Source organism: Pipistrellus hanaki (assembly GCF_964339955.1).
Source record: "Pipistrellus hanaki genome assembly, chromosome: 5".
Lineage (NCBI taxonomy): Eukaryota > Metazoa > Chordata > Mammalia > Chiroptera > Vespertilionidae > Pipistrellus > Pipistrellus hanaki.
Window position 1 is genome coordinate 45,647,015 of NC_140507.1, and position 23,727 is coordinate 45,670,741.

General features: G+C 38.4%; 1 protein-coding gene across 9 annotated transcripts in view; it reads right to left on the minus strand.

Moving 5' to 3' along the window:
- INPP4B (inositol polyphosphate-4-phosphatase type II B) overlaps nt 1-23,727 on the minus strand; it is a 561,675-nt gene that overhangs the window by 96,113 nt on the left and 441,835 nt on the right. The gene's annotated exons all lie outside the window — the stretch shown is intronic.

Genomic DNA, 23,727 nt, shown 5'->3' on the forward strand with positions numbered 1-23,727 from the left:
GGTTGGTGCAAAGCACGCTTACATCCATCCCTTTGTGTCCAACTGTCAAAGCACTTTTCACAGTACCTTGCTACTATGTTGGGTACTTATTGAATATTTTCTCTATATTTACCAGTTACATTATTAAAATTCTCATCATGCCATTTCTTATTTTGAAATATTAGAACCCAATAAGAAAAATTTTACATCTAGGAATCATTCTTCCCTTCCCTTTAAACACTAAGGATTTTCAGGAGAAAGTATCCATTTCTTCAGGAGATAATATTCCTTTGTAAACATAGAATGACTATCATGCTACTTATTTAATTTTTTCTTGCATGCTAATGAAAAGGAATGTCCTTGCTTGCTTGGACTATTCTTATGACAGGACAAGAAGTCAATGAAGGGCATAGGTTTATGAAGAAAACACTTTGCTAATCTGTGACACTTAGGAGAATTTTCTCTCAATTTGGCATATGACTTGTAATTTCAGAAGCATAGCTTAAAAATGAAATAGACCTTACCTACTTAACATGTACTAGTAGCCCTGCGGCGAATCCATGCACTATGGTAGTAGCTCTCTGCCACCCTCCCATAGCTCTCTGTCTGATGCCCCACCCTCTTATAGTTCCTCTCACTCCTGTCCTCCATTCCCCCCTTTTAGCTTGCTGTCCTGCCCCCTCCTGTAGCTCTCCACCACCCACTTGTAGTTCACTGCCCCACAGTCCTGCAGATACATGATCTGGTCATTACAAAGTCGGTCATTATGCCTCATAGAGTAATGGATAATTAGCATATTCCTCTCTTATTATATAGGATATTTTAATGCCAATTAAAGCCCTAGACAAATAACAATGGTGAGGAAGAGAATGGAAACTATGTCCCTGTCAATTATTTATGTCTCTTTATGGCTCTTCCAATCTTAGGCAGCACTAAGGCCCTTAACAAAAATTATCTGTACTCAGATTTGGTACAAAGTTCAACCCACCATGCTCTTTTGTAAATCAAACAACCAGGTGCTATTTTTGTAAAAATAATGATAATATAAATATATTGATGGGACACTGGGGTGGGGATGATGTTCGATGCCCAGCAGAGAGTCAAGACTTACTACTCACCCGACACAGAAGGCAGTGTGTAGTGGCTGCTCCATGATCCCTTTCCAATGCTCCTCTGGCATTACACTTTACTCTCTGGTGTCATCTTATGGGTATTTACAGGCCTCCAATGGTTTAGCTGTTACTTGGAAAGCTAGCCTTCTCAAGATTGAGTGTGCTCTTTCATTTTCCTCTTAACATAACTGAACTCTAGTTGAGGTTGTCATTCCTCGCCTTTCATACAGTCACTCCTGTACATTATTTTTTTTTTTCTATGTATTTCTTACTCTGCAAATTCCCTTAGTGTCTCCTCTCCATTTGAATGGAGCATGTACATTTATTTCTCAAGTGTTCATTTCATCTATCCTAGTTCAGCTGTGCTCAAATTTTAGCAGACATAAGATTGACTTGGGGATGAGGACAGGATCTGGGTGTTTTGCTTTTATTAAGTGCAGATTTCCTGGCAATGCCATGAGGTTCTGCCTAGTAGGTTGTAACATTTGTAACAAAGGGAAATCCCCATGCAGGTGGAGAGGAGAGCACTGGCAGGGACACCTGCTGTCATTGTTTTGACCTGTATCCCCTCTGAACCCTTGATCTTCTATACAATAATTCTGATAAAAGTTCAGTAATCTTGCCCTAAATTCCTTATCCCGAACTAATTTTAATTTTCATAAACCTTTTACAAAGCTACTTTTGTACTCCATTTTTACATTTAGCATAAGATGCTTCGGTTCCTTTCCCATTACCAACGTTGCCTTCCCTAACTTTTTGCACCAGCCCTTCCTCTTTTCCCTCCTAATATACCTCCCACCCTCTTCCTTTCCTCCCCTCCAATACATTCTTCAGTCCCTGTCCTGGGGCATCAGCATAACTCTGCCTTGCTCCTAAGTTGTTCTGTCGAAGCAGAGTTAGGCAGCAGGCTTCGCTTCTCCCACTTTGGTCCCATAACCAGGAGCACCTTACCTAGTGAGGCTGAAAGATTCATTCCCCACAGTAAAAGCCAGTGTTGGTGTCTGGGGTGAAATAGTGTGGCATGGAAAAAAATATCGCCGCCACAAAATAAGTTTAAGTAGATATAAATTTCACCTACCTATTCAGTGCCTTATTCTTATACATGTCATATATTTTCACAGCTATAGCTTCTTAAATGGAAAGTTATGAGTACAATTTAATTATTGAGATAAAAAGAATATAGCAAAACTCTGTTTTATAGTCGTCTGAAATTTAAACTGAATCCAAACACTTGAATTAAGTACCAATCAGACAAAACCAGCAAAAGTGCAATATATCCGCTTGGACAAAAAATATTTTATAGGGTGTAAATACTATAGCAAATCATGGACCATGAAAATTGAAATGGGCTTCATAATAGTTTTCCACTGGTAAAACAATTAAAATGTATATATGTGAATATATACATTTTAGTTTCTATTTATTTAAATTCTTTAATATCATTTAATTAGAACACACACATATTAACATGTAGGTGTGTGCATGTTGTTTATGGGGGGTGTTATGTTTTGTAGATATAAAGAAAAATAAAGCAGGCAGTGAGTTAATATTCATATTGATGTACTCTAATTAGTACCACGATACAATTTGGATAAGGACTGTATATCATGAGGGAACATCCCACTTGGGTTGCTTTTCCTGGTCCTCCTGCATCCCCATCCTCTAGCGTTGACTAGCTTCAGGGTACAGTCCTTGGAACTCCTGCTTTTTAAAAAAATCTACATGTCCCTCCTAAATAATCTCATTTAATCTGTTGATTTAAATACCTCAGTTGTGCTAATGACCCCCAAAATCACATGTCTAACCCAAACCTATTTTCTTGAACTCCAATAACAAACAAGATCCCTGGTTCCCTAGAGTGGCCACTAGTCAGGAGGCGGTGTGCTAGAGGAGAGGCCAGGTGAGTTGCCAACGTGGTGTACCTGATCCTGCATTTGCACAAGGTGGATGAGACCATCCTTTCAGAAGACCTAGTGGTTGACATTTGGTTCAGGCACAATTGGGACATAAGTGCATGAAAGTGGACAAGGTTCTGGACAGCACAGCAAAGGAGCTTAAACATTTGGCAGTTATTCATCTTGTGGAAACTACATTAGTACCTGACTTCAACAAAATATGAGTTATACGATCCATGGACTATCTTATTTTTCTTTAGTGAAAGCACATCAGGATAGGCCTGGGTACTGGCAACAACCAGATCAACCGGGTCAAGGAAGACAAGCAGGAGATGATTGACTTCTTAGAGGTTCTGTACCAGAAAGGCTGGCCTGGTCGTGTCCCTGAAGGACTGACTTCTCCACAAAGTACAGATACTGAATGCTTGTCCCAGGTTTGCTGTGCTGTGCTGTGGAGTCATGTTCACTTCCCCTTTGAGGAAGTGTTTGTAGTCAGCCTGGCACTGTACGTTAATATTTTCAAATGTCGGTAAGTCTCTAGCTGAAGTAAACAAATACATGATAATGGGAACAGTCAAAAAATCAAACTAACAAACAGAAGCTATCCTCTTGACACCTCCAACTCCCGATGTCCCCAGCTGGGTTTCTCAGATCTCCATTCTTAACCCCCAGCTCCTCCCAATCCCCATCCTCCCAAACTAGCTCCCAGCAAGTCCATCTGCTATGGTCTATGTCTCTTCTCTTTCTCTCCTACCATTTCTCCAATTTTTTCAGAAAATTCTGCCTTTTCCTTCGAAATTCATGCAGAACCCAACCTCTTATTTTCATATTCACTACAACCACCCTGGTGCAAGCCACCATCACCTTCTATCCTCAGATCATTGTGATAGCCTTAAAACTTCGTGTCCTTACCCTAAGACATTAAAATTCTTAACTTATGCTTAGATTTGAAGGAGGCAGGAGCAGACAAGGAGAGAGAAATAAAGCAATTCTTCCTTAGTTCCCTGCCCACACCCCAAATTCTGGGAATCGTTCTGCCACTTATCTTTCCACCCCCATGGGCACTGCTCCCTCCACTCCAGAGGCCATTTGCTCAACCAAGCTAGTCCTGCAGTAAATGGAGGCATGGACAAATACAGATGAGAGATGATGAATAGGCAAGGATGAAAGGGAAGGAAATGATAGAGGAGCAGGCGCCTGGGCAGGAGACCAGCATAGAAAAAATGCCATACAGTGATGCGCTTCTGTTCCGGTGCCAGAACGAAATCTCCAGAGAAACATCTAAGGGACAAACTCCACTTTTTTTCCCAACTCAAGCACTGCTTGTAAAACAAACAAACAAAAATATAAAATTAAAACATAACAAAACAAACAAAAAATGATCCCTTGAGTCAAGAGGGAAGGATAGGCAGGTTCTCAGCTCTAACTGAGAAGAAAACCATGTGGATAATAAACGAAAATGAACCCCTTAGTGAATTTGAATATACCCTTCTGCTTCACAAGGTTTAACAATGTGTTTCAGGAAATTGTAGAAAGGAAAACACAAACAAACCCAGACTTCTCTGCTTTTCACCAGGCAGCCTTTCTATTTTCTATCCCCCCCCCCCCCCCACTCCTAGAAGTATGGCTTAGAAAAAAGAACTAGAGGAATACAGTATTTGTTTTGTTTACTGCCTATGAATTTCACTCATATAATTAAATGAGTTACATTATCTAAGCTTAAATTGATGTTTGTCTTTGAAACTACTCATTTTAGATAATATTGGTTTCATGTTAATTTTAGAACCAGCAATTTTGAACAAGACTTGGTTCTGCCATTTATTAGCTCTGTGACAGGTGATACCAATTAAGTGGAATAAACTTAACGTTCATTTTGGTTTACTTTCCCCTCAAAGGAAATTTGCCGGTTGGCTCTGATCACAGTAGCTCTACTATCCCACTTTTTATGTTGCAAGCTCTTATCTGTAGTTTCTTGACCAATAATGCCTCTTTTCTTTTTTTCTCTTTTTTTAAAATATATTTTATTAATTTTTTTACAGAGAGGAAGAGAGAGGGATAGAGAGCCAAAAACATTGATGAGAGAGAAACATCGACCAGCTGCCTCCTGCACAACCCCTACTGGGGATATGTCCACAACCAATGTACATGCCCTTGACTGGAATCAAACCTGGGACCTTTCAGTCTGCAGACCGTTGCTCTATCCACTGAGCCAAACCGGTTTCGGCAACACCTCTTTTCTATGTACACCCTTTCCTTAGTCCTAACCCTGCACTAAAAAATTTTTTCCCAGGCACAATTATATGACCTTCAAATAAACAGTGCCTAATATGTTTTCACTTTCTGCATTGCCTATCCCCATTTATCTTTAAATTCAATTGCCCTTATTTTCTTTGTTGACTTCCAAGGGGCTGTCCAGTTCGTTCTACTTCTCATAGTTTGTCTACTGGTATTATCATGCTCACTGCTCTAGGAAGACATGATGGAGGAACATCCAAAGCAGTCTACCAATTGCTCCCATCTAAAATATTTCTCAACTCCAACCTGGACCTTATCCATTCATGGACCTAATCAAAGTAAAGAGTAAGGTAGGGTATAATAATAGAAACTATTCCAAAAATACACCGTAAAAGCAAAGACTCCCTTGACTGCAAATTGGTATAAGAGACCTTTCTGGGGAGATAGATATGTCATAAAATTGAATTGTGATGATGACTGCACAATTCTATAATTTACTAAAAACCATTTACTTGTACACTTAAAATAGGTCAGTTGTATTGCATGCAAATTGAAGGAGAGAATGGAATGGTGGTTGCCAAGGGACAGGCAAGAAAAACATGGAGAGATATTGATTCAGTGGTACAAAGTTTGTTATGTAGGATGTGTATGTTCTGGGGATCTAATGCAGGCAGGGTGACTATAGTTAAGAATACTGTATTGTATGCTTGGAATTTGCTGCAAGTATAGATCTTAAGTGTTCTCACACAAAAACAAAGAAAAGAAAATGATAACAATTTGAGATGATAGATAACTTAATTAGACTGATTATTTCACAATGTATACTAGTACATATATCAAAGCAACAAGTTATACACCTTGAGTATATAAAATTTTCATTTGTCAATTATACCTCAATAAATCTGGATTAAAAACAAAAATGAATATTCCCAGCAGATATACTATTATAGTGCTGGTGATTATGATCCTGAGATAAGAACACAGAAAAACAACAGGTATATTTAAGAGTAATTTTCTTTCTTTTTTTTTTCTGTGTTAAAGCTGATATTTGTTGGAGGTTTATAATAAAACCAATAATTTACACTAAGATTTAAGACTAATAATTCAAATCTATCCCTTCTCCTTCTTCTGTTTCTCATTTTAGTAGCTAATACTTATTGTGACTATACTAAAGACCTAGCATTATGCTAAATTCTTTTTAGGGATTATTGTATCTGATCTTGACAACAATTCTCAGAAGAACAAATATTATTCCATTATACAGATATGGAAATTGAAGTTTGGGTGAGTTAAGTAAATTGGCTTGGATCACACAACTAGAATAGATGTTAAAACCAGGGTTCAAAACCAAGTTCTTATTATTACACAATTTGAACTCTTAATTATGTTTTATAAACTCATGAACATGATATGCAAACATTTTAAATTTAGAAAAGTTATAATATGAAAACTAACACAGAAAAGATCTTTTATTTAGTAATGTAATGGTAGGTACAGCCAATAAATATCTACATTATAAAAAGGACAGGGGTTGTCATGACCTAAATGACCAGACAGATGATCAGTAACCAGGAAGTACATGGAGTACCTCTTGGTTCCTCCCCTGTGACTTACAGGCTCCTATAAAGAGCAAGGCTGGTGGCCAGTGAACAGGTGGGATATCAGGGGGTTGAGCTGGGCTAGGCAGGCATAGTGAGGTCATTAGCCTCCAGCCTGGGTCAGACTGGAAGTCTAACGATCTCACTGCTTACTCAGCGGCTGTGGATCAGGCCCAGAGAGAGGAGGCTTAGAGAAAGAGAGAGAGAAAGAGAGAGAGAGAGAGAGAGAGAGAGAGACAGGGCCTGATCTGCAGTTGCTACAGAGGCTGTGGATCAGGCCCAGAGAGAGAAGCAGGGCCTAATCCGCAGCTTTTGTGGCAGCTGCAGATGAGGCCCAGATATAGGTCCAGAGATAGGCCAGGAAATGCTGATTGGCATAGAAACCAACCAAACATAACCAAATCTGGGTGAATTGTGAGGAGCCAATGGCTGCCTAGGAGGCGGACCTTTTAATGCTGACTGACATAGATACCAACAAAACAGAACCTAATCAGGGTGAACTTCGAAGGCAGAACCTAAGGTGGGGCTGAGGAAGGGTTTAAGGGCAACAGTTGTTTGGTGTAAGGTGTAAGAAAGTGGTTCAATTTTTTAATGACCAGTTTGGCAGTATATGCATATGGTTGGCTATCAGTCCAGATATAGGGATTATGTATTTTTTTTTTTTGTCAAGAGCATCTCCTCCTGCTGAAAAAGGCTTTCCCCCATTTAAGCAATCCTATCCTAATTAGATGGGGTTGAACAGCCATCTTTTGGATGCTCAAATTCCTTCCGGACAAAGCCACACACTGGGGGCCAAAGCAGAGGAAGTTAGGGTTGATCAGGCTGGCAGGGGAAGGCAGATGGGGGTGAGATCAAGCTGGAAGGAGGTTAGGGGAAATCAGGCCAACAGGGGAGGGTAGTTGAGGGTGACCAGGCTGGTGCAGGAGGGTAGTTGTGGGCAAGATCACGCTGGCAGGGGAGGGCCATTGGGGGCAACCAGGCTGGCAGAGGAGGGCCATTGGGGGAGACCAGGCTGGCAGGGGAGGAAAGTTGGGGGTGACCAGGCAGGCAGAGGTGGTTAGGGACAACGAAATAGGTAGGTAGAGGCAGTTAGGGGAGATCAGGCAGGCAGGCAGGTGAGCACTTAGGAGCCAACAGTCCCAGATTGTGAGAGGGATGTCTGACTGTCAGTTTAGGACTTAGGAATCAGGCCTAAACTGGCAGTTGGACATCCCTGTATGGGTCCCCGATTGGAGAGGGTGCAGGCTGAGCTTAGGGAATCCCCACCAGTGCACAAATTATGTGCACTGGGCCTCTAGTTAAAATATAATTTTTCAAAGTTCTCATTTGCTTATTAAGACAAAGCTCATTAGAAAAGATATATGATTCTATTTTATAATACAACTTACACTAAAGAAAAATTTGATAATTATCTTGCAGTAAATTGCTCTCAACAAATATTTTATGAGTGCTACATGGTCAATGCAATGAGGAATGTGAAAGCTAGAGTAGCCAGCAAGATAGTCAGTGGATGAGTGTGATGATGTCTGTCCTCTAAATGCCATAGCCAGGGGCTGGTACCAGAGAAGGAGAAAAAGGAAATAACTCTTTTGCCTCATCATCTTCCCACAAGATCTTGCAAACCGAAGATTCTGTATTCTTGCTGTGTGCATGTATCCTTCAGGGTAGCCATAGATGCAGGACTTTCTTACTAACTTCAATTCTATAGCTCCTTATATTTCCAGCTTAGACAGTTATTTAAAAGTAACATGAAAGGATAACACATTGCAGCCACCTTTTCTAGATGTTTGTAGTTGGTTTCCTGTTAACTAGTTTCCTATATGTGCTGGTAGTATCAAAAGGCTTTTTAAAAACATTTCTCTTATTCTACAATTAGATAAAAAGGAGTTAGGGAAAAAAAATATCCTAAAAATATAGAACTCTGGCTGTATCTATCTGTCCCATTCAAAATAAACATATTATTCTTTCAGAAACATTCATCAGTATGTTTAGATCGATGTCTTTTGTTTACATTTAATTTCATGTATTCTTTTGGGTATTTCTGTATACATCCCTACAGACCTCATAATCAACATACTAATTAAAATAACTACACGGTGTTCTACTCTAGTGATGCAGAATAGTTTGTTTATCCACCCACTCAAGTTGTTTCTAATATTTTATTATTATGGATAGAATAAAAAAACATCTTTGATAATTTTACGTTTTTCTTTTATTTTATTGTAGCTATACCCCTAAATAAGTGGTTTCCCTGAGTTGTATTTGGGAGGATTACAGAAAATCAGATAATGTTCTAGAAATATTTTTACTGATTACTGTGCACAGCAATTTTAGGCAGATTAAACTAGTAACTGATCTGAGTGCAAATCACCACATTGATTCATGATTTTTTTAATAATAAAGATAATTTACTTTCTTTATAATAAAGTTATTCTATATTATAAAGAGGTAATATGCAAATTGACACTCACACCCTTGCACAAGATGGCTGCCGCAAGATGGCCGGCAGGGGAGGGTGATTGTGGGAGATCAGGCCAGCAGAGCAGGGCAGTTGGGGGAAGACCAGACCTGTAGAGGAGGTCAGTTAGGGGTGACCAGGCTGGCAGGGGAGTGGTTAGGCATTGATCAGGCTGGCAGGGGAGTGGATAGGGAGTGATCAAGCTGGTAGTCAGGGATCAGGTCTAAACTGGTAGACATTCCCCAAAGGGTCCTAGATTGGAGAGGGTGCAGGCTTGGCTGAGAGATACACACACCCCCTCCCCAGTGCACAAATTTTGTACACCAGGCATCTAGTCCACAGTAATAAAATAGAAAGATTCAAATTGATCATACCTTCTCTACATCCACCAGCCAATCAGGAGTGAGTATGCAAATTAATTCAACAAATATGGCAGGTTTATTTGCATACACAGGCTCTGAGTGGACAGGGGTGGGATGCTGTTGTTGTCATCATGGCAATGATGCAGATATTCCACACCACCCCAGCTGCTCTGGGCCACGTGGGAAGGTGGAAAAGCGGTTCCGGGCAGAGCGAAAGCAGAAAGGTGGCTCCAGGGAAGGTGCCAGCAGCCAGGGGAAGGAAGGCCCATTCTTGCACGAATCTTCATGCATTGGGCCTCTAGTCTATATATACACAAAGCTAATATACTAAGTGTCTGACTGTCCGACTGGTTGCTATGACACACACTGACCACCAGTGGGAAGATACTCAACACGGAGCTGCCACGATGCACACTGGCTATTTATAGAGAAATAGCACCATAGACCTGGCACCCACAAAGCAACACTCAGGTTCACCCAAGTGGAACAGAGGCCCCACCCACTCCCTGGAGTGACAGCCCACCAAATTGCAGATGACACTGCTGAGACCTCAATGCACAAAATGCAGCCCACAGTGCAGCCCCGCCTGAAATAGTCAACTTTGGGCTCTGGGTAATGATGTCACATAGCAACACCCAGTTTCCTTTCCCTAGCGACTAGCCTCCTTGCAGTTTCTTCAGCCCAGGAACATGACTTGCTTTGTAGTCAGGTGGAAACATTTTACACTTTAACCAAATGTCTATGAAGCATTTTTCTGTGCCTCATCTCATTTGATTCTCACAGAAATCCTGGAGTAAGTAGATAGGAGACTCAGTAGAATCCTATTTTCTTTTCATTAAACAGAAAACAGAGACTTAAAAAGTTTAGAAACTTGACTGGACTGAAAAGAAATCAGAAATGGTGGAACTTGAAAGTTACTTCAGGTTTTCTCACTGCACAGAATACAGTTAAACACTGCTGCAGTTAAATATTTTACCCTTGTTCTCACTGTGTGATCTATAATAATAATCTCCTTTGTGTTGATATTTACCGCTGTGTTGCTGACAATATCTGAAAGAGAAGTTGGGGTGCTTCACTGGGTTGGAAAAAGTTTAGCTAAATCAGAAAGCAGGTCTAATTAAGCAAGTTTATCTCTCTATATAAAGTTCAAACACTGAGTGACTCCCTACATATTTTTGCTGGCACCAATCGCACACGTGTGTTTCCATCTGTCATTGTCAATCATAAATTTGGTTGACACTTCTATTATAAAGGGCAAATAATAATATTAAAATATTTCTTCTAATTAATTTTTCCTTTCAATTTGCATGAATTCATGCACTGGGCCTCTAGTATTCTCATAAAAGCCTTAGAAAAATTGAATGGAGCAACTTTTATAAATTTTTGCCTGGTGGGTTGTAAAATCAATTCCTAGAAAGGTAATCTATTACTAATATTATTGGTTAGAACTAACATTGTTCATTTATTAAGAGCATGTACTTAGGGTTGAATATATACTGATTATATCAGGATAAATTTGCATGGAAAAACTTGGGGGAGGAGAAGTCTAATTTTCTATCTCTGGCTCTGTCATTATTAGTATGAGTGATTCACTTTTTGGACCTCTGTATTCTCATTGATAGCATAAATAGGGGAGTTTGTGATCTCTGACATTCCATGTTAACTCCTAACATTTAAAACATTCTTTATTGAGAAAAAAAGCACTGAATCAACAAAATGATTTTCTTATTTCCCAGAACTTATTATTATATTGAATACTGACAACTGACTTTATTAACTAAGCAATGAAAATAAATAGTGTATGTCCTGTACTCCTTTTTCCAGTGACCTTGGCATCTACTCAGTTATAAAAGCAAACACCTAAGACTCGTCAGCCCTGTCCAGTCTCTCTCAAGTCCTCAGCCAGTTGGATTTAAATCCTCTTAAGTTTCCTAAAAATCTCCTTTAACTTAGTAGTCACCATTTCCTCTCATCATCACTGTTACGATAGTCTAATTGTTTATCCTTCTTAAATTCTCTCCACACTGTCACTCCAAATGCAAGTCTGATTATGTTATGCTAGTGGCCCAGTGCACAAAATTCCTGCATGGGGGGGAGGGAATTCCCACACCCCAGCCTGCACCCTCTCCAATCGGGGACCCTTTAGGGGATGTCTGACGGCCAATTTATGCCCAACTCCACAGGGATTGGGCCTAAACTGGCAGTCATTCATCCCTCTCACAATGTGGGACTGCTGGCTCACCTGCCTGCCTGATCGCCCCTTACTGCCTCTGCCTGCCTAATAACCCCTAACTTCCTTCCCCTGCCAGACTGATCTCACCCCCAACTGCCCTCCCCTGCTGGCCTGATCTTGCCTCCAACTGCCCTCTTTGCCTAGGCTTCCACCACCATGGCTTTGTCTAGAAGGAAGTCAGTTGTCTGAAAGATGGGGGGTCAACCCAGTCTAATTAGCATATTATCCTTTTATTAGTATAGATGTTAATTCTCAGACAAAATCTCTATCCATGAGTTTCTATAGCCTATGGATGAGCTGCTAGAACTTGGTATCCCAGCCTTAGAGTATTCTCCCCCCACCCTTCCTCCTCCCCTCCCTCTCTCCCTTTCTAAAAATCATGTCAGGATAAAAAATTAAATAAATACATAAACTCCAAAAAACAACAGTACTTTTAAATGTTCTGAACACTTATTTGTAGATGACTTTCCCCCTGCTGTTTGCTGCCTTTGCAATGATGGATATTAAATATCTAAGCTAATAGAGAGCTTTAAAAATATGCTGGGAGTCACTCAGTGTTTAACCTGAGTACAACAGTCTTCCTAGGATTAAACGCATACTGGTTGAGATGACATAACTGTGTCATGGTTTAAAATATTTTCTAGTTTCAGGCGAAGGAGAAATGCAATTCCTGACTTACGGAAGTTAAATCCGCAAATCATTTTACCTATTTATAGTTAGTTTTTTTTTTAATTAAGCAGAAAAAGGGTTTATTTCTATAATTTGCTTATTAGATTTCACATTCTGCCTTTTAAATTCTAATCTTCCTATTGATTAACTATTTTTTTTTTTGGAGATAAAACCACAGTCAAATCTTATTCACTCTGTGAATTTAAGACATTTATTTGTGAAGTCAATTTATCCAAATTATCTTTCTGAAAAATTGTAATGATATACTTAATAAGTCTTTCCTCAAAATCTCAAGATTTTAACTCCTCTTTCTAAAATGTAATTATTTCAAGAGAGATCAGCTACAATCTATAGTGCAAATAAGCTAAACTGAAGGGTGAGTTCAGTGGCTTCTGAAATCCCAATAATCTTCTGAAATTAAGATTATGTGCTTTATTTTCATTCACTCTTCTTGTCACCAAATTTATCATCACTATAAATTCTAGGTATTTTAGCAAACTTTTTTTCATTTATAATTAAAGTCATTTTCTTAAAAGAAAAGATTTCATTTCTAAGGATTCTGAATAGTCACACTATACGCAATGTTCCTTGCCTTAGCTCAGATCATAACTTGCTTCACAAGTTTTTGGGTAGGTTATGGAAGAATGTCATCAATTTTTAAATGTGAAATTATGCATTACTAATATTGAATTGGACTTTAGGTTGAATATGTGTCATTGGTTTCTTCTTGTATATGCCCGGACCATAGTTCGAAACCTGCAACCTTGGTGTATTGGGAAGACATTTTGACTAACTGAGCTATCTGGCCAGAGCCTTAGGTTGTCTATTTTTATAAAAATTATCACTTTTCTTGTTTCAGAACACATAAAAGTATATTTCCTCTTCCTCCTGAGGTGCAAGCAAACACGAACATTTTAGTACCTGACAAAGGGCTGTTTTAAAACCACTACAAAACATTTTCCACAAATGCCTCTATGCCTCTGTTTTCTATAATAATTCCTAGGTCATTCCCTATATTTCTGTAACCTAACTCAGTCACACTGAGCTCTTTGGGCAGAGAAGAGATATTCCTATGACAGGTGATCCTTACACTTCTTTCCTTCAGTCCCTCATATTTGTTCAATATACACTTATCAAGTTATTTCCTGGGGATACTGGACAGATTCAGTATCTCCCTTCACAGTACACACTATCTACAGGAGAAGACAGATGATTAGAAAGCAAACATGATCTAGCCAAGAAGCCAGAGAAAGTTCTCAGGCAGAATTGAAGCTAAGAAAGTTCAGTTTGGTTCACTACAGAAGGTGGTGTGAGAGGCAGTTTGAGAAGAAAGCTGGGCCAGAGTACACATGAATATAATAGGCATCTTGGACTTCATCCTCCAGGCAATAGGCAGCAAAGAAATGTTTAAAATTATGAAGTCACTAGGCTCTATTTGCCTTTTACAAATGTTACACCAACAACGTGAGAAAATGGATTGGATGAGAGACTGCCTGATTAAGGAATTTGCCAGTAGACATTTACAAGCTGGTGATTCTATAATTAGGTTTATCCTAAGCCATCATTCATTATTGAAATGAATGACTTCCTGAGAAATAAGAAGCTAGATTTGACAAAACTGATTTTTCCCTTTATTTGAAAGTGGAAGCAAGGAAAGAAGGGTAATCAGGAATTTCTAGTGTCTAAGTTGAACATCCGGATGAATGGTGGCAACTTTTATTAATAAAAGGAATCCCTGAGAGAAATTTGAGGGTAACAGGGTGAGTGATGACTTCATATATTGACTTTGAAGTGTTTTGATGATTCCATTAATGGGGAACTGTCTGGACCTCATGAGCCATGCCTGAGCTTAACACAAAGATGCTGCCAAAAACTCTGTTCTCAAGAATATGTGACAGTTATGCATCTTATGTCCATTGGTACCACTTTTTTTTGAGGATAATATGGCAGCATCTTAACATTTAACAATCTCAACTAAGAAATTCTACTTTTAAGAATTTATTCAAAAGAAACAGACAAATTTTCAGAGATATAAGAATGTACATTGATTGCAAATACAGTTGGTTATAGCAAAAGTTACAAAGTGTAAACCATCATCAATATTGTTTGTATTGGTTAGGTGATTATGTTACATTCAGTAAATAAAATCCTACTTAGCTTTTAGAAAAAAATGAAATCTACATGTATTAAAATTGGGAAGTTGTTAAACACATCTTTTAGTGAAAATATACTTGTTTATTCATTTTACATAAATAATAGGTAATATTATTAAGCCCTCATTATGTGCCCAGTAGCATTATAAATTTTTGGTGTATACTATTATAAAGCATCACATTTTCAGATCAATACTATAAGCTAATAAATATTATTTTTATGCTACAATGAGGAATCTAAGGCAGAGAGGAGAGGTAATTTGTCTAAGGTCACAAAGCCAGTAAGTGCTCAAGCCAGGATTTAATTCACATAGAGAATGGAATCTGTTAACTGACAGAGATGAAAGTTTTTGCCTTGCTTCAGAATGGGGGCCAGAAAAATTAAACTGAATTATAGAAAAGTTAAAAACATCACATTCCCATGACCCGAGTTTGTAGACTGAGTCATAACCACTGAAAACCAGTGTAGCTCAGTTGGTTGGGTGTCATCCTATGTATTGCAAAGTTGCCTGTTCATTTCCCAGGTTGTGGCTTGAGTTGTGGTAGGAGATGTGCAGGAGGCAGCTGATTGGTATTTCACTCTCACATCGATGTTTTTCTCTCGCCCTCCCTTAATCTCTCCCTGAAAATCAATTTTAAAATCTTAAAAATAAAGAGTCATAATTACTGAAAACTGAAATAGTTGGATGCCTTGAAGAAATTGCACAGAGAAAGGCATTAAGCTGTACAAATTGGCTTATTCTAGGGAGAGAAAATGAAAAGGCTTTCCACTTTATATGCTTCTTTATTCTTTGAATTTGTGCATTACTAGCACATTTTACTTGTATAGTTAAAATGAGAATGAAGGAGAAAAGCTGCATTACAAATTCATTTAGGATCATATGCAACTCAGCAAAAATCCTTCCATTTCTTTGTATCACATTTAGTTCAGTGCTTTGAAAGCCTCATCATTTAGTTTTTACAGTATGCTTGTCTCGACATGACTATTTTATTAAAAAAATTTATTTTCTCCATAGTCCAAGTTTTAGATGTACAAGAGAAAACCCACTTATTCTCAAAGACTGATGTATACAGGGAGCTGAATGCAGGGAAGTGCACATGGAGAATACCAGCCTAGTACACAGTATTTTCAGACCTACCAATGCATTTGCTCCAATATGAATTGAACTGAGAGCTAAGAGTTGCTGAGGAAGAAGTGGCTCACAGAAAGAAAAGAATAAATACCCAGGCAATCAAACTGTAATCTACACAGATTTAAATTTCTATCTCTGTAAAAATGACAAATTGTCTGCTTCTGGACACAGTTCAAGAGGAAAAAGTAATGGCTAGGATTTTATTCAGACTTATTCTTATTTCCATGGGGCCTGTATAACATTTATTTTTGGTGATATGCTTTTTTTTTAAAGGAAAGAAAAAATTTATTTGAAAGTGATTGGGACATGAATTGTACTTATAACCTAATATTTTTATGGACAAACACAGATATTTTTAAAGGGAGAGTGTTTATACAGAGTGGGGCAAAAGTAGTTTACATTTGTGGGTACGCAAAACACGATTTATTCTTATATTATTATTTATTAACTAGAGGCACGCACATGAAATTCATATGTGGGTAAGGACCCTAGGCCTGGCCTGCGATCAGGGCCATCTTCTCCAGCTGCTCACAACCAGCCCCATCTCCCACTACCAACCACCCCTGGTTCCCCATTCGCCATTGGGTGTTTGATGCCTAATGGCCAGGGGAAGGCCATTTGAAATTTTGGCTGTTCTAGCCCACTTGCTGGCCCCGCCCCCACCCCCACCCACTTCCCCACCATGGGTGGCCATCAGAGCCTGCTGGCTGAATAAAGGGACCAAGAGGTGGCCAGTGTGCCTCATAGTGACTGGTCTAGCAGTTTTTCTGCCGTCAGGGTCAATTTGCATATTATCCTTTTATTGTATAAGATTACTATACTATGTTCCAAAGGAACAACTGTAAACCAATTTTTACCCAACCCTATATATTTTGGAGAATTAGTCATTTTAAGCCATTTGAAATTTTTGAATTTAAAATAACAAAAAAATAAATAAAAACATAGGTCATGAGCAGAAAAACAAACGAGAAGAGACAGCTCACACCCATATCCCCCCACTAACTGCATTGTTAAAAGTTATGCGTGATTGTAATCTCATTTTTTGGACTTTACTACATTTCCAATAAACATATTAGCAAAATTGGAAAAATTTCAAAAGAAAGCATTTATAAAAAGTACATAATTTAAAAAGAAAACAATTTCTACTTAAAACGTATGATATGATCTTAGAATACATACTCTGCCAAGTTTCTAAGAAGAGATCAGTCTAGATTCAGAGAAATTTCAAAGAAAGAAAAAATTCTTGGCTTCCTAAAGCAAAGTATGGATCCAGTCTTATTGCTTGTATTAAATTGATTTGAATCACTCATTCCCTTTCATAAAATCAAAGAACGTTCAGTCTTAAGCATGAAAGTGAAGAGTTTTCAAAGAAATGTTTTTGTAATTGCTCACGTTACTGGAGAGAGTATAAAAAGGTAAACGATGCAAAAACTCTTCAACAGCTTACATGTCTCATCTCTATATCACTAACAAAAAAATGTTCATTTGTTTCCTTGCCTCCAAATTAAGCAGTGATTAGTGATTCCATCAGAAATATATATATATATATATATATACATACATATATATATATATATATATATATATATATATATATATATATATATATATATATTCAAAGCTTTGCATCCAGTTCTCTCATTTCTGGTTCATTGAATGCTGGCTGCACCTTAAGCAAAAGAGCTCCCTGATGCAGTATTTCCCCTTTTATTGAGGGTCTCCTATTTATAATAGAGAATGAGGAAACATCTATTTATTTCTCTTTACAATAAAAAGGAAAATGTTCCTCAGAGTTTTTCCCATGGGATTAGGTACCCATTGATTTCATAAACAGTAAGGCTGATTTGCTTAACTTATTGCATCATTGTTTTACTTTCCTTCAGAAATTTCCCTCAAAATCTAGTAAAGACTCTAATACTAATTTCTATTAGTAAAATTTTAGTTTGTTTTCCTTATGACTTTTCCAAATGATTATTTTTTCCTCTTCCATTTGAAATTGTGGGGTAGTAAATGTTGACTACGGTCATCTGGGACAGATGGGGGTAGGAAGACAAACCAGGGTACATATATTCAAGGCAGGCATGTGACAGACATTGGTATTCTTTTCAGGGAGTTAGTTCCGAGTCCATTCCAAATGAACTGGCAGATCACAGGGAATTAATAATCTCAGAAGTTAAGACTGTCCTTCATTGTTTTTTTTTCTCCTTTTTTCTTTACAAAGGCTCTTGGTCTTCATGAGAAGTCTTTTAATCTTAATGAAAGAACTATGCTTTCAGGTCACAGACCTGCACAGTGAAGATTCTGGCTGAACTGAAGTTCCTGCTGAAATCAGAAATGATCAAAACAGACAAGTGTTGTGGTAATTTTTATCTTTCTCTAAAATAATACTGGAGGTAAAGAATTCATTCATATTTTGAAGAAAAACTACAAGCTTTCAAATAGTGTCATAAGTAAACCACTGCCTCCAGGAACACATAGATATTTGATGTGATCGGTGAAGACAAAGGTTACAAACATCTGGTTTTTAAATAAAATATACTGGTACTTAGCCTTTTCATTCCCCTAGAAAAATCTCATGTTTATAGCATGAAAAGCTCTATCACATACTGGATTGTTTTTATTTCTTTGGATGCTACTCAGGTTCAAATTTTCCAAGATCAAAATTTTTATAGCTTTACTCCCATCTTCCATTCTGTTTTGCAACTTTTTAATGAGTTTGGGATTTTTTAAACAAAAACTTCTGGTAAGCAAATTATAATGCTTTTCTTCATTTCAGCAAATATTCCTTTGTGTGGATTTCTTTGTCCCCAATACATACCAATTGAGTATTTATACATTTTTCAAGTTCATCTCATCTGTGTCACTATTCCTCTTTCTATTCTCCATGCCCTTCACCTGTCCTCTCTCAGAACTATTCACTTACATCTATAACAGTGTTCTCAGCCATAGCCATACATTAGATCCACTTTGGAAGCTTTTAAAACATACCAATGCCTGGGCTCCATTCCCAGGACTTTCACTTCATTTGTCTCGGGCAATATACTGGCATACATAAAATGTTTCTAAATCTCCAAAGGTGATTCTAATGTGCAGCCAAGGTTGAGAATCCCTGCTGTCTCTATTCATCATATTGTATTATGAATATTTGTGAAATTTTATTACTCACTGGAGTTTTCAGCACTTTATTTTTTTTAATCCTCTCTGGGGGAGTGAGGATAGTTTTTAGAGAGAGTGGAAGGGAGGCAAGGGGGGTGGGGATAAAGGAGAGAGAAACATTGATGGGAAAATAACACTGACTAGTTGCCTCTCACTCGTGCCCAAAATGGGACAGGGGATCGAACCTACAACCGAGGTACATACCTTTGACTGGGAATTGAACCTGAGAACTTTGGTCAGAGGGCCTATGCTCTAACTACTGAGCAAAACTGGCCAGGGTTGGAGTTTTCAGCTCTTAAATCAGAAACTATATCTCATTTATAAGGTGAATCCCAATGTCCATTGCATTTGGTCTATGGAATGCTTGTCTGCTAAGTACTCTGCAGAGCATTCCAGAAGACCAATAATTCAAGAGAACATCATCTCTTACTAAACATATCCCAGTGTTATAGGAAATGTCAAACAAGGGCAAACCTAATATACCATAACTGTGACCCAGTAAGGCTGTAAGAGAATTAAAATATTAGGACAGAGAGTCAAATCAACTTGATAAATCAGGAGGACATAATGAAGAGGGTAAAAATCTTAGGATCGGACCATGTGTAGAATTTTGAAAGGATTAATCAAGTGTATAATTTGGACAGAAAGCAATGTAAATAGTGTGGAGATGAGAACAGAAGAATTTCTAGTGAAAGAGAACAGAATGTGGGAAAGGGAATAGGTGGGCAAGTGTGAAGTCCATGGTTTCATAGCATTTAAAAGAAGCAATTATAGGGAGAGCAGAGTGATGAAGGTAGGAAGCCAGTGGGGTGAGTACACAGAGGCTTTGAATGGCCAGTGGATGTGACTGGACTCCATGAAGGGATGTGAAGTGTTCTGAGCTGGGGAGTATGAACTTTTATATTTGTTCTTTAAAAAAAATGAATCTGCCTAATTAATTATCTTTAAGCTTTTAAAAATACATTTTATATGATCTGAATTATATTATATAATTACTACAAGAAAGTAAGGCTTCCTAATGCTAAAATCCTTTTCATTATCTGGTCAATGAATTCATCAAACAATAGATCAATAAGGACCAGACACGTAAATTTACTGTGCTCTGGAGACAATATTTTATTGGCTTAGTGAAGAAGAAAATAGAAAAAGGTGAAGACATATAATAGCTGTAGTAGTACTCTTTAAAAACTGGCCCAAAAGACTTAGCTATTTTTTGGTGGGGGTGGGGAAGTAGCAAAAGGAAAATGAGGTAAAGAAAATGTCCTTCACTTAACCTGATTTTCTTCACTTCTACATGTATAGGTCTAAGTTATTGATTTCATAGTCATATTGATGTCTCCATTATTGCTTTTGATGAACAGATGCAATATTGTGTGAAAAAAAACCTCAGAAAAATAATTTTCATAGTGTATTATCACTTTAGGCATAACATGTTTGCTCAGGTCAGCTCTTACCATGATGTTCAGGCTGATATTGTACTTATTTATGTATTGCCTTAACAAACCACATTTGTCCCTTACTACTGCCCTAAACAGAGTACTTTTAAGATATACACCAGGTTATTTTTTTACTTTTTAAAAATTTTCACTGTATTTATCAATAAAGTTACCCATAAAGGAATAGGATACATAACACGTATTTAAAAACCCTAAAGCAAGTCAATGTTTAATGTATTGGATATACTAATATCTTTTATTTTAAGTTTAATCATATAGCTACATGTGTGTTTGTATGTATATAAATATCCCAGTGAGAAGTGAAGAATACTAAAGAATTCAGATATCCATGAGGATATTTAAAACAAGATATATTATTCAGAATCTAACCATACAACTCAACATTTGTCTTTGCCAGTAGCACACAGTGGTATCATATGATACTCTATGGTGAGGTTCCATGCTTCACATACTGATGCTCTACTCCTTCAGCTAGAGTCTTTATGCCCTGGGGGCAGTTTTCCATTTTTTAATTGTGTCAGGCACTTTAAAATTGGATTGAGAAAAACAAATAAATTAAGTAAATTCTCAAGGTAGTGCTGCCCAGTTCCAGACAAGATGGAGTACACACAATCAATTTTCCTTTTCCTGCTAATCACAAAACATACTCTAGTCACAACATGTAAGTCATTTATCAGAAGACTCTAAGAGCAAAGAAGGAAGATTGGCTGGGAGCCCACAGGATCTGGGGACTTATATGACAATGATAGTGAATTCTTTGTGTTTTGTTTTTTCTTCCCTTGACTACTATATATCCCAAAGTGGGTGTTAAACAAACCCTTAGTGCTTGTAAAATGCCAAGTGAGATATAGAAGCCAAGAAAAACCAAAGGCCTAGTAAAAGGGTAGCCCAACAAAAATAAAACTTTTAAATACACCTGCCTATTCTGGGAGTGAATAGCACATAATAGCAGTGTCTCTCCCTATTGGAAGGCTGGTACAGCAGAGGGAGAGGGTCAATGAGAAACCATGGGGGAAACCTATATTCTACTGCCATTCCCATTTTAGAAAAGAGATAGCATCCCTTTCCCCATAGATTCTGTTAATGAACCAACTTCCTACCCCCATGAATTATACAGGAGGTGCCTCTCCCCTCAGAGCCCCTGGTTGGAACTCTGACTTTCCCTCCCTGTTACAATCATATGGAAACAGAACTATTTTCTGCAGCAGAAGGGATAACCAGAACGAGTGTCTTTGTGGTCATGGAACAGTTTTTTGTGATGATTAATCTATACCTATGATACAGTTTCATAGAACTATATAGTCTCTTCACCCAAAACAAAAACAAAAACAAAAAAAACCTGGCAAAAACTCACTAAAGGCTATAGCTGAGTTAATAGTACAAGTATTGTATCAAAGTAAATTTCTTTAAAATAAGAAATAAAAATATATGTGCCTCATAAGCTTATATCTATATATATAAAAAGTCAGCAACCATAACACCAGAACAACTGATCATTATGATGCCCACTGTGGTCAGTGAACCAGCCTGATCTGGGAGTGAAGCTGGCCAGCCAACTTCCTGCTGCCCCTTTCCCAACTGGCTCCACCCCAGATTAGCCCCCCAAACCCTGATCAGGGGCAGGGCCGGCCAGCCAACTGCCTGTGGCCCCTGATTCCAGCCTGCCCTGCCCCAGATGGGCCCCTACCACACCAATAGGCCCATGGCCCCTCCCCCCAGTCAGCTTCACCCCTGATTGGCTCTCCACTCAGATCAGGGGCAGGGCTGGCCAGCCACGCATCCATGACCTCTCCCCCAGGCCACTGGCCCCTAATCAACACCTCCCAACCCATTCGGGTCAGCCAGTCTATTCTCCACAGCCCCCTCCCCCCATGGTCAGCCCAACCCCTGACCAGTCCCCACCACCCAGATCGACCTGTGGCCCCTCCCCCCATTCATCTCTACCCCCGATGATCACCCCTCACAAACCAATTGGAGGTGGGTCAGACCAGCCCACTGCCCACAGCCCCTCACCATGGCTGGCCCCACCCCAAATTAGCCCCCTCCACCTCAATTGGGAGTAGAGCCCCCTAGCCAATCACCTACGGCCCTTGCCCCCAGCCAGCCCGCCCCTGATCGGTCCGATTGGGATGGGCCAACTGGCTAACCTCCCACCATTTCCTCCTTTTGACAGGCCCAGCCCCAATTGAGGCAGAGCCAGTCAGACCCTATCTGTGCACAAATTTGTGCTCTGAAACTCTAGTATTTATATAATAGTATGTCAGTTATTCAATTCTTCTGTTATTTTTATTTTATTTTTTTTATTATTTTTTTTTCTTCTTCTGTTATTTTTAATGCTTTTGTCCTGAACATTGGAAACCTAATAATACATGTGTTATGTATATTATAAATGTGATAAAACTTTTTTAAAAAAGGGTGATTTTGCCACTTGAGTAGATTTTCTAATATTACTACTAAACCAACTATGACAACCGAATACTATTTCCCCCTAACTTTCAAAATTCGGGTTCTTAATCTAAGAAGAGTAACTACTTAAAAAGAAAAGTTTCTATTCACATCTGGATAAAACTTTTTATGGTTTACTTAAGTGCAGTCATAGTCACATGATATTATAAGATAAACTCTGAGACCCCTCAGGGGAAGTTGAAGAGCTGGCTTCAGCCTGATCCCCACAGACCAGGCCGAGGGACCCCCCTGGTGCACAATCCATGCACTGGGCCTCTAGTTATAAATAATAGAAACAATACTTTGGGTTTTGTGTTATGCCTTTTCTCTAAGAAATGAATGTTTTTTCTTTTAATCTCATCATGTAACTGATAAGAGTTCTGTACTGATGTCTCTTTTTCAAATGGCATAATTAAATGGCAGGGCAGTTCATATGCCTTGCCTCGGACCACAGTGGCGAAATCACCAATAGTGTAAGAGTCATAAATTAGGCCTCATGATCTCTCTGTCTGGCTTTTCAATTACATAAGACAATGCTTTTAGCTAAATCTCTACCTGAACATCATTCCACTGAATATGCAATAGTTGATACTAGAATACTCTTTTTTTTTTATAGCTGTGTTCCCACAAAAATTTTCTGCCTGCACAACACTATTCAGGTACTTAATTTATCCTAATTTCATTTCTATTCAAGTATTTTTTTTTTTTTAGAAATTCAACATCTTTAAGTTATTAAATAGGTTGCGATACAAGAACTATGCATTGTGACGGACCAAGTTTCTTTATTATAAATATGTATGTAGACTTTTCCAAAGGGAAGATAACCATTAATGCATATTGTC